The following is a 16,364-nucleotide window of genomic DNA, read 5'->3' as shown; positions in this document are numbered from 1 at the left end:
TAAAGGACAATATTTTATAAAAAAAAGTTACTTTGCAGGCCTAGGCCTAAAAAATAATATGAAATCCCTTTACAGTCCTCTCGAGTTGTTGCGCCCAAAAAGCGATACTTCCCAGCCCATTTTAAGGAACGTAAAGACAATATTTCATTGCATGTTTGAGAAAAAAATATTATTCTAAATGTCGCCGTTATGAAGCAATGGCAGGTACGGGTAGAACCTTCCAGTGCAAAAGGAAGTTTATAACAGCAGGTGCTAACTGCCTCCGTGTTGAAATGACAGGTTGCTGCCAGCACGCCAGGCCGACTCGCACGTCGGATTTTCAGAGGCCGAAGTATGCAAATTCAATTTTATTCATAACAGGGTGTAATCCCTCTTGGCTCGGGGCCCGCCGCTCGTGTTCGAGCCTGCGAATTCACCTTTGTGCACCTCGTATTCTGCTAATGTCGCTCGACCTATTCGCTGATATTATTCTCAAATACGACTGTTCCAAATTCTGTTGTATTGTGAATTTCGAATTCTGTTTGTAATGTAAAATGACAAACACCCTTAAGTCACAGTATAATAAAGAGTACTATCGTACAGTATGGTCACTCCCGCTCCCCTCTGAAAGTGCCGCCCACCCCCTCTCGGTTACCTCACAGTTACCGCCTGTCAAAAACTCGAACAGTCGACCTGTCATATTTCACTCATACAAGCATAGTACGCGTTCACCTACACGAGCTTAGAATGTGTGCTAGGAACGCGCCTCATTCATATATTTGATCGCCAGTGTCCGAGGTGTGCTTAAGTACCTATATTATAATTTTATCATGCCCGTCTCTCTGTTCAATATTTTATTTTGCTCATTGATATTTTTTTTTAATTCCGTTAAATAGCCACTGAAAATCTTGATACTATTGTGTTGTTAATTATTCGTCCCTAAGTATAGATGTTTTAATTAGACCCTAAAATATATCATTGAAAAAACTAAAATTGTCGAACTTAGTCCTAGATTAAATGGCGAAATTATAAAGTGTTCCTTAGGATTTCCTATCCTGATGAGACCCGTGGTTACCCACTAAAACCCATCTGTCGCTGTCTACTACGCCCTAGGAATAAAGAACTCTACAAACTTGCCAGCAAATCACACAAGCCTTGGGGGTTACCTAAACTATCATTTTGATTAAGTTAACGATTCCATAAATTATAACTAATGATAATTTGACATTGATTACATCATGAATACCAATATATGTCAAAACAAAGGTCTTCCAAGGGTCAAAGTTAGATGAAAGTAATATACTTACAATCCGCCACCCGTGCCTTGGGCGAGGATCCTCGTTAGTCACAGAACCGGGCGCGCTACCCGCTGCAGGGCGCCTAGCACGCCTGTCCGCGGCCTGCAACAATGGAACAACCTATTAAAAACACCCGCCAACTAACCATACAACACACAACCATACAACGAGCTTGATTGATGTGCCGACGGAAACTTCCCAAAATTGTGAAATTTTTAGGGTAGCAAAAATTCTGAAACTTGCCTCATTTTTGTATGGTTATTGAAACATTCCATTTCAGAAATTTAAATTTCCTGTATTTCTTGTGAAACTTTTATGAAATTTCCAAGAACTTTTTTTGGAATGTTTCCGCAACTTGCACATATCAGTAAGCTTGACATTGACATTTATTAAAAATAATGATAAGGTGAAAGTCGACGATAGTCGACGGTGTTACGATAGATGACACCCTTCTGTAGGTCTAGCACATGATTGCCGCGAGAGTATGTCGCCACGAGATATGACACGAGAGATGACACGTCTTCTTCTAACTGTATAAATGACATAAGGACGGGTAGTCTATCTCGCGGCGACATACTCTCGCGACAACCATGTGCTAACCCTGCTGTCGCATTCAAGTGGCATCTACACATACATATATTTAGTATTTCAATAAATATTGGCATTGTTAAAGATTAGCCACTTGGTAAAGTAAAGCATGCCTTGAAGCCGTTACTCTTTTAATCTCGTAAGCACAAGTTGACAGAGTAGGTATTAACCGTGCGTCCCCGTCCTCGGCAAAGCGGAGCGCTGAGGGTCTGACATTTGACGGCGTTACGTCTAATAAACCACGCAGCCGCTCCGCACGCTCTCAATAGGCCATCGCTAACTTTAAAGGTCACTACTAGAGATGGGCCGAATATTCGGTAAATATTCGGTATTCGGCATATTCGGCAAGTTTTTCAATGCTCGTATTCGGCCGAATAGTTCGGTTATATTGCCGAATATTTACCGAATAAACAAAGTAAATAAATAGCGTAAATTGTTTCGTAATTCATCGGATAATGACATCCTATTTCAGGATTCTAAGGAACCACCAAAGGGATTTAAATATGCGTTAATTTTCGTAGTTTTCCGTAGTAACGGATACGGGACAAGGCATTCGAGGGGTTAACCCTGCTTATAGAAACAAAACCAATATCATAATTTAACTATGTAGGTACCATGATATGCAATATTATTTATGATTTATTATTGTAAAAATCTATAGCACGTTGTAACACGGAACATGCTTACATAAAAGATGTCAATTCACTCTTGGTTTCAAAAGTTCCAAGTGGACCAAAGAACAATGTGGTAGAAAGCTAAAGACGGTATAGTATCTGTATTCTATATGTAATAGGTAGGTGGGCCATTTTTATTTCAAAGTTATCCACGCCACTTTTTTTTGGATTTGGAAATTTGTATGTGGTTTCCACTCAGAATCGCGAGCTCTTTCCATTCTAATAGGAGAAAAAAAATGTCCCAAGGTTTTTTCCCATTCCGTTACCATTTTTTCATACATTTTGTATGGCGACAACGCAATGAAAGGTTCGAAAAAATGTATGGAAATCTTGGGACATTTTTTATCTCCTATCAGGATCGAAAGACCTCGCGATTCTGAGTATTAATCGCGTAAAAAATACTCATGTTACAACAAAGTGGGGTGGACAACTTTGACAAAAATGGCCCAGGTACTTGTGTATACACTAGCTTTTGCCCGCGTCTTCGCTCGCGTTAAAGTCGAAAATAGCATCATCATATCAGCTCTTTATCGCCCACTGCTGAGCATAAATTGCGAAATGCTCCATACAAACTTCCGCCCCCCAAAGTAACCTATGTCGGCTATGTCCCTCTCCATCCCTTCAACTATCTCCACTTAACTAACAGACACACACACTTTCCTATTAATAATATTATTTAAGTATGGATTTACACTTACACCTTTAAAAAAGTCAACACTCAAACATACCGTTAGCAAAAAGTCAATCAAAGTACCTACTTACTAAAAAGCAATCAAGATACGAAAAGCACAAAAATGTAAGTAAGAAAAAGAAGCCTGTACAAATAATGTGATCCTAACCATATTGTTCGTGCACTCGGGTTCCGGCGGGGACAGGCCGCAGTCGCAGATAAATTGGAAATAAGAATTGGGACGCCTACTGTTTGTATTTTCCCCTTATTTTCGCCATTTTCTTATTGATTGGCAACCTTAAGCTTGATGAGAAAGCCGAAACGACTCGACTCCTGTCGTAACATTGCTCTGAGAGAGTCATTATAAATCGGATAGAAGTATATTATTATATTAGGGGCAGTAACTTGGGAGACTGTTTTTATGGTATATTTTTGGTATAGTTATATTTTTAAGTTTATTATTCGTACTTGTGCAATATTGTGAATTGTTAATTAAATATACTTAATTTTTAAGCATATTACTATAATGTATAAAAATTGGATGGTAAACAACACAATTTCAAATCGTTACTTTAATTTGTTGAGATGTGAGATACATTTCATTACCCAATTAAAAAATCATTAATTTAACTTTATTCAAGGTCAAATTACTTTACCCACTAGTGGATAAAATGCGTTTTTACCCGCTGGTATTAAATCGCAGTACAAAAACTTGTAAAATCTACGTAGGTAGTGAGTATTTCATATAAGTTGGTCGTTTGTTTTTCTTAACCTTGTAAGGCTCGTACCCAGTTAAAGGAGTTTCAAGTTGTGTTATGAATTATTCATTTTGTCAAAACATTGTTCAGAAATTGATCGTTTAAGTTAGCGGCACGGCACGAATATAACGGAACCTTGAAATATACATTTTAACTGATTGATATTTATGACAACATTTCGACGGCCAGGTTTTTACGCAGACGGCGGCCACACAAGTCAATTTTGTAGGTGATTATTGGTGCTGGTAAAATGATCTGTTTTTAGGGTTCCGTAGTCAACTAGGAACCCTTATAGTTTCGCCATGTCTGTCTATCCGGCCGTCCGCCCGCGGATAATCTCAGTGACCGTTAGCACTAGAAAGCTGAAATTTGGAACCAATATGTATATCAATCACGCCGACAAAGTGGTAAAATAAAAAGTGGAAAAAAATGTTTTTTTAGGGTGGCCTCCTACATGTAAAGTGGCGACTGTTTTTTTTTTCATTCCAACCCCAACGTGTGATATATTTGTTGGATAGGTATTTAAAAATAAATAAGGGTTTACTAAAATCGTTTTTTGATAATATTAATATTTTCGGAAATAATCGTTCCTATTTAAAGGAAAAAAAAAATGTGTGTGTGTGTCCCCCTCTAACTTTTGAACCATATGTTTAAAAAATATGAAAAAAATCACAAAAGTAGAACTTTATAAAGACTTTCTAGGAAAATTATTTTGAACTTGATACGTTCAGTAGTTTTTGAGAAAAATACGGAAAACTACGGAACCCTACACTGAGCGTGGCCCGACACGCTCTTGGCCGGTTTTTGTATTTAATATTTAATGAAACTACGGTTGTACTCACGTTATTATATCGCTACTGCTGCGGTATGTTTCGCGCCAATTTTTTAGGCCCCTCTTCAGGCATATAGGATTTGACGCGGCGGCTAAACTCCGTGCCCGGATATTTGAATATGTCTCACGAAAATTTAACGTTTAGAACTGTTTTTTTTTTCGCATTATGAACTTGATTAGTTTAATTTTGTGGGTTTGATTTCTTTAAATCCTACTTACAGATTAAAATCAGGAAACAGCAAATTTGTTTTTTTATACAAGCGATCGAAAATGGGAAACCATTAGAACCTCTATCTAGTGTCTAGTGTGTGTGTGTGTAGTGTGATCTAGTGTTCTTAATTATATTTCTTTAATTTATATGCCTAAGTGCGTTTTCACATTATCCGATCCGATATCGGATGTCGGCTCAATATCTATTGAACTCCTTATTAATAATTATTGAAATCCTTCCGACATCCGTTATCGAATCGGATAATATGAAAACGGACTAATAGTGGATTTTTGTACTTTACACAGTTACATGCTATAGTAGTAATAATCAGTGTAGTTATGATAGTATTTAATAGGTGGCGCTATAAATCGAGGTACGATTCTTAGTATGAATTGGTATAAAGTATGTCAATCCTATATGAATATACCTAGTATTTTTTTCTGGCACGAACGTCAAGTTGTTAGTGATTGACAAAATAAAAACATCGACAATTCTTTTATCGATAAATAGCCTTACATATCGTCTTTCCCATCACGGAACAATGGTATTCCGGACCTTTGGGAGGCGTGCGCGGAGCCGAAGCCAACACGTAGAGGCCCTTTCGACACTTTAATGAAATGTAAGGGGTACACCGAGCGGATGTTGCCCTTGCCCGTATCATGGGACACACGCAGCGGCAACACCCGCCAGGGTGTAAGGACTATTTGAGAGTTAATGGTATCTAAAATGAACTGGTCTATTTTGATGAAAGTGATGGACTAAATACTGGGCTATGGATCAAAAACCGGACGCCTGCCTAATAAAACGGTATCCAATTTTATTTCCGGCAGACGGTGACTCGTCCCCACAAGATGGGCCCCCACAAAAAGCGACATCCAAGATGGCTCAAGGGCAACACCGGTGTGAGAACTCAAGGGTGTCGAGAGGTGTACACCGCTTTCTGCCCAGTGGCTGTTAAGCCACTGTACCAACTCGCGTCTTATTACATATCGTTATTATTATTAATTACCCCTAATAATAATTTCTAAAATCTGGTTGGCGACCGGTCTGGCGTAGTTGGTAGTGACCCTGCCTGCTAAGGTTCGAATCCCGGTAAGGGCATTTATTTGTGTGATGAACACAGATATTTGTTCCCGAGTCATAGATGTTTTCTATGTATATAAGTATAGCCTGTCAACCAAATTTTGGCAGTAGCAATGTACATCAAACTAAAGTATGGGCAATGTACGTCGAACAGCCACAGAGATTTTTTTTCAAGGGGCTCGTTGGGCCTGCAGCATTGGAATGCCTCCCTAATAAAAAAAGCATATGAAACGCGTATTACTCATCCTTTACTTCCTTACGAATTAGATAATGTATTAAAAAGGGACGGATATATGCTAGTTATTTCTCTTTTTGGTAGGGTGGAGGTTTCCACAGATAAGATACAAATGACACGCGAATTTCCACCGATTTTCAAAACTAGTGTTGTTAGCCCGCAATTTTTCAAATTTGCCGCCTTTTTTTAGTGACAAGATTTGGTTGACGGTCTATATGTATATCGTCGCCTAGCACCCATAGTACAACAGTCTGTAGTTTGGGGCTAGTTTGATCTGTGTAAGTTGGGACATTATATGTAATATTTATTTTATTTATATTTATTTATTTATCTTGAATAATAATGTAACATGTAATAACATAAAATTGTGTTGAAAATAACAACTGTGAATAACATGAAACTATGTAAACTATTAAAATATGGTTCGTTTTGTTATATTGTCCATTCATTTTCAAACATGTGACACTTGTATAAAACACACATAAATGTAAGCCTATATTCCCTAAACGAAGTAGGCGGAGCACATGAAACTGCTCAAGATTCAGTGCCAGGGCAATAATTAATGACATATGTATATATGTTATGGACCAAGTGATAAATCGGGCACTATACATAATGCCCGGGCATTATGAATAATGCCCATTGTGAGTGGGCAGTTTGATAATAACTATTCAAATAATGAAATTGCCCGGGCATTATACATAATGCCCATCCTCTGTTGGGCAAAGTAATAATAACACATCGAATAGCTGAATTTTGCCCGGGCATTATACATAATGCCCATCCTCTGTTGGGCAAAGTGATAATAACTTATCGAAAAGCTTAATTTTGCCCGGGCATTATACATAATGCCCATCATCTGTTGGGCAAAGTAATAATACCACACCGAATAGCTGAATTTTGCCCGGGCATTATACATAATGCCCATCCTCTGTTGGGCAAAGTGATAATAACATACCGAATAGCTGAATTTTGCCCGGGCATTATACATAGTGCCCATCCTCTGTTGGGTAAAGTAATAATAACACACCAAATAACTGAATTTTGCCCAAGAATAGAGATTTTTTATTTTATTTATACAAATAAAATTACACAGTATGAGAATCCATACTAATATTATAAATGGGAAAGTGTCATAACGTCGTCATAGCGGCCTGCTGAACGGATCGCTGGAATCTGGCTACCGCAGTCTCACCTCTCGACAACCTTTCAGCCACTCTTTTTAAGTGTTGCTCTGTTGTCGCACCGTGTGTGCGGCCGTTTTGCAGGGCCCACTCAATGAGTTGGCAAGTCACCGCTTGTCTTTTACAATTGTGAGACTTATTGTCAGGTGCCCGATAGTTTCCTCCCATAGCCCTCTATCCAGTTCATCCAACTTATAAAACAATAACCCATGACTTTAGCTCCCATCGTAGCACAAAAGTGCTGCACTGCAATAGTCTTTGCACCTGGCGGGGACCATCTACGGTTGTATCATATCATATTGTGCGCTCGGGGTGGTATCCGCCACGTGTATCCCTTGCCTTTAGATTAAAATGTCTTAAAAGGCCTCTGTGCTGTTGGCTTTGGCCCCACGCATGCCTCCCAAAGGTCCACGCATGTCCACGATCCAGAGATATGCAAAAGACACACCGAATAGCTGAATTTTGCCCGGGCATTATACATAATGCCGATCCTCTGTTGGGCAAAGTGATAATAACATACCGAATAGCTCAATTTCGCCCGGGAATTATACATAATGCCCGTCCTCTGTTGGGCAGAGTAATAATAAAACATGTAGCAAAGCTAATAGATGGATTGGCGCAGCTTCAGCAGACTTTCGTGCCGTTCTGTTCAAGAGACTGTATGCAGTTTCATATCAAACTACAAAGGACACCGTCGCAAGCCGCCTGCAGTGCCGTAGGACCTCTTGATGTCAAGGATGGCTAAGATAGGACTTATAATCAATGATTTAGAGTTAAACGACAAGTCCGACATAGGCCGCAGATCAGAGCTCGCTTCGAGCCTTAGTGAGACATAGATGATGTCGGGGGAGGGCGAGAGCCATAAGGCAGAGCTACCGGTAAGCGCTATCATAAAAGTGTACTTTCACGCATGGCAAAGATGGTGAAACGCCTAGTTTGTTTAGTAGGTATGACCAAGTGTCCCTTTCTCGCTAGGAGAGGGATAAAATAGCACTTTAGGTGTCAAAAAGCAATTGTTAATAAACTTAGATGATGAACTAGCTCTGCAGAATGCGTACGTAAATGCATGCTGTTCCTTTAAAAACATAAAAATCACTATATGTATGCCTTTCAGATTTGAGGAGTTCCCTCGATTTCTCCAGGATCCATCATCAGAACTGGGTTCTGATAAAAGTGAGACCAATCTGTATTGTATGCATATACCTACATTCAATCATATTTCTAAATCGGTCCAGTAACGGCGGAGATATCGTGGAACAAACATAAAAAAAATACAGACGAATTGAGAACCACCTTCCTTGAGATTTAAGGGCGGCGGTTAAAAAGTATGCTTATTCAAGAAAGCGCAATTTACATTTCATTATTTGTTAGGAAACACCCAGTATACTTATTAAACTTATTATCAAATTGCCCAACAATCACGTAGCAGTATCATAATGCCCGGGCAATGTGATAAAAATGGCGTTCATGCAAACTTGTTAAACTTATTATCAAATTGGCCAACAATCACGTAGCAGTATCATAATGCCCGGGCAATGTGATAAAAAATGGCGTTCAGAAAAACCTGTTAAACTTATTATCAAATTGCCCAACGATTACGTAGCAGTATCATAATGACCGGGCAATGTGATAAAAAATGGCGTTCATGCAAACTTGTTAAACTTATTATCAATTTGCCCAACGATCACGTAGCATTATCATAATGACCGGGCAATGTGATAAAAAATGGCGTCTAGACAATGATTAATCACTTTGCCCAATACAGCTAGGCATTATTCATAATGCCCGGGCATTATACATAATGCCCTTATTAATCACTTGGTCCATAACATATACAGGGTTACGAAAAAAAACTCAATCAAAAACCTTATTTCTCCGGTATTTACCTCCTGCGTACTATGGGAACACTAATAATAAAAAAATATGCCCGATATGTCAGAATTGTCAAAAGTCATTCACCGATTCAGATATTTATTTTGCGAAATAAACGTTTTTCGACGATTTACTTAAGTTCTGCGCTATGTATTGCATAGTGAACCATTGTGGAAGTAAATGGAAACCGAAATCCGACGTAAAATTTCACAAGTAAGTACTTATTTTACCAAAATGTTCATAAACCTCGCTGGCAATAAATTTTCTGCTATTTTGCTTGTAATCTTGGTTAGTTCTTATCATTATATTGTTTTCATTGTCTCAAATTATATCAAAATTCCCACGAATAGGTTTAGAACGATAAATATGACCTTTAAAGAAAAATAATGCTATGTGTGGTTTTACGACTAGGGTGACCAATCTTTTTTCTTGCATGGTATTTACTCTTATTGAATGGAGCTAAATCTATCAACTTGGTACGGTTTCTATGTTCATAGTTCATATCACAGTATAATAATACCAACTTTATTGTTTATGTCTTTACAATTAACATGAATAATATTAAACTTTTCAGTGTTCCAAAAGATGAAGGAAGGAGGCAGCGTTGGCTGTCGATTGTACCGATAAAAGGAAATGTTTCAGAGCGTTCGACAATTTGCAGATTTGCACTTTAAGCCTGAAGATTATGACACAGAAAGAAATTTTAAAAATCGGTCCAGTAACGACGGAGATATCGTGGCATAAACATTAAATTGAGATACATATATATATATATATATATATATATATATATATATACATGCGAAGAGAATTGAAATACGTACGAATTGAGAACCACCTTCCTTGAGATTTGGGGCGGCGCTTAAAAATAAAGATACTGTTTTAAAACGTCCTAGTATTTCATTATTTCCCCATTGACAAATACTTCCCTTATATTTTTGTGGCTATTCCCACTAGTTACCACCAAGTTTTTACCTGTCCTAACTACTGGGATTTTCCCCACATTGTTAATTACCACACCGGGGGTTGATAGCTACTGGGATTAGTTTTCCCAGTAGTTACTACCAAAATATTATTGTGATAGTTTAAAGTGACTGAAACATTTTTTAATAAATACAGGTGTCAGTAAAAGAAAAGTTATATTTTAAGCCTCGTGTTGCAACACTCACCACGCTCTTATTCTGGAACGGTTCTGAAAAAAAAATCCCAGTAGTTTACCACTGGTAAAAACTGTACCGTATTTTGTGGCGTAAGGCAAAGTAACTGCAGAGTGGTATAGAAATGGACCTTATTGGCGGTTGACAAATTAGTAAGGTGCATTAGAGTAATTCCGAATGACAGAAATGTTCAGATAATTCCGAAAGGGGAATCTTGATATGACGGAAATAATGGTGATTTCTATGCGACTTTCCTAATTAGACGACTTTCGGAATTGCCCTAATGTACCTTACTTTTTGAGTTTGTGAGGATGGATGTTCACTTTCGTGATAAAACGATTGATCGGATTTGAATTTAATAAGTTACAAAATTAATCAGTCGTATAAACGTAATACGTCAAATTCCGCGGGATATCCCTAATGTATGCTTAATCATGGACACCCTAAAGAAAGAGATGCAAGACCGGCGTGCCGTAATTCAAGGTCAAATTTTCTGGCTTCAACGTAATGTTCGGCACGCAATATCCATGGTATATAATATTCTTGGTATATCATCGTGGTCCAAACAGATTACTGGCAATTCGTAATCCTTATTGCAAAGGCATAAGGCTTTAAGTATCTTATCAATTGTCAGTCATACAAACTGGGTTTAGAACAAAAGTCGATAAGGCGATAGTTTGTTACAAATTGTAAGAAAAACAGCCCTTATTGCCTGAAATACGGTAGTGACATTGGCAACTGACATTCGCTTTGTAGTAACAGGGACTGACCTGCCGTATTTTCGCCATGATAAATTGAACCTTATCACTGAGCCAGAAGAGCGAAATTTTAAAAATTCAATCTTTAATAAAAAGAACAGCCAGTATTAAAACATTACCAAATATGCAATCCTCTATCAGAGATACAGTAGTAACTTTTGCTTTTGTAACTTTTAGACTTGGCACGCAAAAAATGAAAACTAAATACAAAAAATAACCTGCATTAAAATATAGCGTAATCGATTCTACTCTTGATTCTGAACAAACTGTTTTCTGGTTTTCAGTGCATGGTGTAACACGTTGTATATATATATATATATATATATATATATATATAAATAATCCTTGTTACATACTCATGAGTGATGAAATATGATCTTCGTGATTTATTAGACACCGTTGTTTATCTATCAACAGTAATATAATATGTACCTTTACTTACATGTAGAGTACTAATCACAAATTGTGGCAAGAATTTTTTTTTACTAATTAATTTTCTATAACCCTATTTACTTAATCAAAACAATTTCGGAGCAGGAAAGAAGGCAACCGCTTAAAGCAACAAAGATCCAAATTGAAATGTTTTGTTCAAGCAAGGGGAGCATGTAACAATGTGTGGGAGTTGGCGACGGTGGTTGGCATCACGCCAGGTACACTACTGTCGTACAAACACCGAGGAAAACCATATAAAAGTAAGTTTGGGATGCGTAACAATTATGCAGTATCATAGTTCACAGTTCAGTGGTTTTCCCGGAGCGAGTGCGGAATACGCGGTGGCAAGGAAACAGGTTCCACGGCTGGCGGAGCCCTTATCTATGAGTGGCGCACGCAGATTGCGATGCGTTAGCGTTCGGTGTGTTAAGAAAAAATGTTTAGAATAAATGAATAAACGTGAGTGTTGCATATTCGTATAATCAACCATAAGTAGCGCCGTTAGGGTGTATTTGAACAAGAGCTGTGTAAATATACCCTTTAGCACGAGATACGAGTATGTTAGTCTTTTTCATGAACCAACAGAAATACTTCGTTTATCTGTAGTCGATCAGCGCACCTCTAATACTGGAAATAGCTCAGTGAAGCCAGGTTTTTGTATAGTCAGCAACAAGGATATGAACACCAAAGTGCAAAAATATAAGTATATACCTTAAATTGATATATATATATATATATATATATAAATACTACCTACCTAATAGGGCAAGAGAATGATGATGATGATGATGATGACAAATAAACTCAATATTCAAAATGGAAGGTTGTAAATGTTGCTACACCTAAACATTATAACTACTAACAACAAACAAGTGAGAGATGATATGAGCGAGGAATGCAATGTTACACAATGTTGTATTACGAGTACAAATGCCAGAAAATAAAATCATTTAATAACGATATTTATATTATGATTCTACTCTCGATTCTGAACAAACTGTTTTCAGAAACAAATATATATATATATGATTTTTTATGATAACTACTACACAAGTGAGAGATGATATGAGCGAGGAATGCGTTGTTAGGCACAAACGCCAGAGAAAATCATTTAATAACGATATTTATATTATGCCCCCTTTTTAGAAACAAAGAGGCAATGCGATAGGAGGCAACCGAGTAGAGGGGTCTCCCGATTGTAAGTGGCCATCATAAACACTCCAAACACCAGAAGGGCTGGAAGTGCGTTTCTGGCTGTTAAGATGGGTGTTAATAATTGGTTAAAATTCTATAACTAGGCAAAAACCAAAAAAGTATATATGACATGTAATAAAATCTTTCCATTTCCTTATATTACACCGTGCATACAATGGCGAAAAGCGTAACGATATTGAACTCTTAATAGATATAATAATATGCAAATGGAATTGGCGATGGCAGGTCATTGTGTCAAGGTCCGCCGGGCTGCGTACGGCGTCTTATACGGAAAGGAATTCGGGGAAACTAGAGCCGTGCATATTTATCGCCGCCACCTTATTGGACGTCACATATATAAATAAATAAAGGAATAATACAGGATAGTCCTACACAACCCTTGTTACGAGAGTCACTTGTTAAATCCGAGTTTTAATTTGTAACTTGTGTGGCTACGATAGCAAGAACGTTGCGGAAATTTATTATTTAATTTCTAGTCGTTGGATGTAATTTAATGGCGCTGTTTGCTTTCTCCATACAATCAATGCCAGTAAGCAAGATGCATGAGAAGAAAGGTACATAAGCCAGTCTCCCATGAGCCGCGGCAAATTCCGGGATAACGCAAGGAGGATGATGATGATGATGATGTTTGTAGGTTATATGTATGTAAAACTGCAAAGAAAGACGTCTGTCTAAATCACTTGATAGATGCTTGGATGGATGGATGTTTTTCGTGTTTTTTCGTAGTCTTAGGTCGGTACCAACTTAGAATGTGACCAAATACGAAATGACGAATAACGATTAAGTCGAAATAAGAAAAGGCCAACAACTCATTATGGTCAAAGACGATCATGACTGCAGACTAAGTTGACGAATGAAGAATGGCTGACGAGAGCAGAATCGGACAAATTTAGGAACGTGACGAAAAACGAACGTGTCGACCCAAGAGTATACCATGGTATACCTTAAAAACCTCCAGACCAGGAGCTGCAGATGTAGGTGCCAAGACCGCTATGCTTAAGTGGAACTGGGTTGGACATGTCTGCCGCATGCACCCTGAACGGTGGGCCAAAATGGTTACCGAGTGGGACCCACGGAAGAGGATGCAGGCCGGGGTTCAGGCAGACCGAAGAAGAGATGGCGGGATGACTTGGACGCATTCTATACACGCTGGCAGGATTACGCACGAGATAGGGTTGAGTTGAAGAAGCGAGGGGAGCCCCTTGCCCAGCAGTGGTACACTACACTAGGCTAGTAAAAAAAAATACCTTAAAAATCTAGCAGTAATGAGCTAACAGACATTCATAGAATACAATAGAATAGATATTAGAAACCTTTGAATCTGAATCGCACTACTTAGTAGCGCAGAGATTCAACTGGAGAGTTTTTGGCCTCTGTCCAAGAGAATTAAAAATAGCATTTGTCGCCCCTGAGCGCAGCTTACTGCCCTTGTTATCGGCTAGGAGTGGATAAACGACACAGATTGGTGTCTTTATTTCTGTTATTGGCCTTGTATCGATTTCCTTTGCTTAAAAAAAAGTATATTTTTTATACTTGGGGATGATCTACAGAGTCAACCCGCGGCAAGAGTAACATGAGTCACGATTTTATGGCATGTTCCATTTATTCACGATACAAGTTCAAGCGATTATCAGTCTATCTCTAAATAAGTGTTACTTTCACAATATATTCATTTGCAGCTGTAGTTCAAATAAACACTCAATGAAGTCGTGACGTCACGTTACTTTTACGTGGATTCACCCAACATAGTTATGGCTATTTGTTGCCTAAAACATATTATATTAACAGACTAATTTTACTTATGTGACGTTAATTGTCTCTTTCAAAATAGCGATGTGCATTCTTTATCGTCGTTTACTGTACTGTAAGGTAGTACAAGAGTACTGAGAACGTAACATATTTTTAATTTGTATGATAACAATGCAGACTTGCAGAGTAAAGAAAGTACGTGTACGAGTGAGCGTCGTCAAAATAATTTAGTTTATTAGTGCAAATTATGTAATTTAGCTAATGAATGTACGTTGTTCAACCGCTACGAGCACTTGGCTCTACGGCGCGGCGTAGCGGCGTAGCCGACCGCATTACAACTGTGCACACAGTGGTCCACTGACGACTAACCACTTTCGTTCACTAGACTACAACCACATCTAAAATGAACAGTTTTATTAACTCATTTTACACGGATATGAAACAAAAGGTGTATAAACTACTTAGATGTTGCAAATTAGGGCCTCTTATGCGGACAAAGGACAATTTTTCTACTCGTCGACTTTAATCTGTCAATTAGGACACCACAGACTTCATACAAGTTCTATACTAATTTGCGATACCTGGGAAAATTTTCTGCATCTGAAAAACATTTTTTACTATGCGTTATCGACCAATCAGAGATAGTTATTACAAACAATTGGTTGCCAGGAAATTCGATGTTGATGCAACGGCGAACGACGCTATTAACATTAATTCTAACTTGAATGATGATATTGTTCGTCCATTGATGATGAAGATGATGACTCATAGAAAAAGTATTGTATGTTACAATAGTGATATAATTAAGCTTTGCACTCTCGTACCGTACTACTTCGTGGCCTAAACAGGGTACTCGACTGTTGCGAACGCAACCTTTTATTTGTACAGAACTTACTTATCGCTCGCACAGTTCCGTAAGATTTATAAAGAGCCAATAGGAGCGCACCACATACGATGTATCGCGGCCAATGAGGCACCTAAAACTTAACTAACTAAAGCTCTGTATTGTACCTATCACGATTGTATTTATAAAATACTATTATGTAAGTAATTGTTTTGTTACCGATTGTGGATTCACAAAGATGCGTGCCTTGGTTATATAGTCAATGTCATTACAGATTATATTTGTTAAATTCGCGCCTCGCTGTGTATGATAACTGAATTGACACTAAATACACAAAGCAAAGAGGATCGAGTATAGGCTAGTTTCCTATACTTAAAATAAAATATTTTAAGCAGTGCACGAAATAAAGCACCACATAATTAGAAGAAAAATATGGACAGTAGTTATGTTTAAACATAATTTCTATTTAATAAGTCAAAGAGAAAGAAATAAAGTAAATGAAGTGACCGTGACGTCACTCCTCAGTATTTCATAGTATTTCCATATCAGCAAATCGTTTTGACAGTTCTTAAAAAGAAGCTGACTTGACTAGTAGGAAACTAGCCTATTATAGAGAGTTACTGTTAAAGTAAAATGTGTAATCAGTGTAATCACAGTGTATAGACTGCCATCTCTCGACACAAGTTTAAAACTTTTGAACTTCAGTTTTGACAGTTTGGCCCATATTCTGAGTATCCACAACACAAGCCTTCTTGAGCTTACCGTGGGACTCAGTCAATCTGTTTAAGACTGTCCTATAATATTGATTTATTACAGTAGACTGTA

General features: G+C 37.9%; 2 protein-coding genes across 7 annotated transcripts in view; one reads left to right on the top strand and one right to left on the bottom strand.

The window, feature by feature from the left end:
- The window catches only part of LOC125240868 (pseudouridine-5'-phosphate glycosidase), a 197,260-nt gene that overhangs the window by 57,287 nt on the left and 123,609 nt on the right, over positions 1-16,364 (top strand). The gene's annotated exons all lie outside the window — the stretch shown is intronic.
- The window catches only part of LOC125240869 (CD82 antigen-like), a 106,045-nt gene that overhangs the window by 4,691 nt on the left and 84,990 nt on the right, over positions 1-16,364 (bottom strand). For 2 of the 3 annotated variants that reach the window (XM_048149018.1, XM_048149017.1), the window contains one exon: positions 1,287-1,379. The gene's annotated coding sequence lies outside the window, so the exon portion shown is untranslated. Of the gene's footprint in view, positions 1-1,286; positions 1,380-11,741; positions 11,864-16,364 lie in introns of those variants that run through there. The other variant, XM_048149019.1, reaches the window with a different exon arrangement.

Source organism: Leguminivora glycinivorella, chromosome Z (genome assembly GCF_023078275.1).
Source record: "Leguminivora glycinivorella isolate SPB_JAAS2020 chromosome Z, LegGlyc_1.1, whole genome shotgun sequence".
Taxonomy (NCBI): Eukaryota; Metazoa; Arthropoda; class Insecta; order Lepidoptera; family Tortricidae; genus Leguminivora; species Leguminivora glycinivorella.
Note: the sequence above shows the minus strand (reverse complement) of the source record. Positions and strands in the feature narration are given on the sequence as shown.